The sequence below is a fragment of the Saccopteryx leptura genome, chromosome 3, assembly GCF_036850995.1.
Source record: "Saccopteryx leptura isolate mSacLep1 chromosome 3, mSacLep1_pri_phased_curated, whole genome shotgun sequence".
Taxonomy (NCBI): domain Eukaryota; kingdom Metazoa; phylum Chordata; class Mammalia; order Chiroptera; family Emballonuridae; genus Saccopteryx; species Saccopteryx leptura.
Window position 1 is genome coordinate 226,783,974 of NC_089505.1, and position 1,145 is coordinate 226,785,118.

General features: G+C 31.7%; 1 non-coding gene across 1 annotated transcript; it reads left to right on the top strand.

Annotated features, from left to right (window-relative positions):
* The first annotated feature begins 1,021 nt into the window (after positions 1 to 1,021).
* Positions 1,022 to 1,098, top strand: TRNAA-CGC (transfer RNA alanine (anticodon CGC)). The gene has a single exon. It is a non-coding gene; the product is annotated as a tRNA-Ala (tRNA).
* Positions 1,099 to 1,145: the final 47 nt, after the last annotated feature.

The following is a 1,145-nucleotide window of genomic DNA, read 5'->3' on the forward strand; positions in this document are numbered from 1 at the left end:
ATATATATGTATCATATATGTATATATGATTCCACTTAAATGTAGAATCTATAAAACAAAATAAATAAGCAAACAAAATTTAAAAAAACTCATGAGATACAGAAAACAGACTGATGGTTGTCAGGTGAGATGGGGTTAGGGGGCCAAGTGAAAAAGATAAAAGAATTAAGAAGTACAAATTGGCAGTAACAAACCAGTCACGAGGATGTAAAGTACAGCATAGGGAATATAGTCAATAATATTATAATAAATTGACATCATCTATATGGTGTCAGGTTAGTACTAAATTTATTTGGAAGATCACTTTATACATGATATAAGCGTCTAATCATTGTGCTGTATATTTGAAACTAAGATAATATTGAATGTCAACTTTAATTGAAAAATTTTTTAAAATGTAATGCCAAGATCCTTGCTAAAATAAATACGTTGTCTAAGTAAGGTGCAAAATAAGTGAGGGAACTCATTAAAAATGTGTACTTTTAATGTAAGGATAATTATAAAACTCAGAAGCTATATAAAATACATAAATATGACCATATAAAACTTTTTAACAGTTCAAAAAAAAAGAAAATGGCAAGAACAATCTTCAAAAGAAAAAAATAGCAAATTGAAAAACAAACAAAACCCCCCCCAAAACCATTTTCAATGTTGACTGAAAGGCTTATTTTTTAATATATAAAAATTTAAGCCAATCAATAAAAGACCAATTAAAAAACATAGCTACTGAGCTTCACATAGTACATACATCATAAAATTTTTTTCTAATTTTTAAAATTAGCTTTCCTGAAGTCTAATGTAGATACAGTAAAATTCACCAGTTTTGTTTTGACAAAGATTTATGGTTATACAATTATGATACAGAATTTTCCCACCATACATAAATTACTTCTTACCATTTCTCAGCCATTTCTCTTTCCCCATACCTTGCATCTGAGAAACATTGATATACTTTCTGTCATAATGATAGAGTCATTATGCAGAAGCAGGTACAACTTGTAGAGCAAAACATTTTGTTATGACCCTGGCCGGTTGGCTCAGTGGTAGAGTGTCAGCCTCGCGTGCAGAAGTTCCCGGGTTCGATTCCTGGCCAGGGCACACAGGAGAAGCACCCATCTGCTTCTCCACCCCTCCCCCTCTCCTTC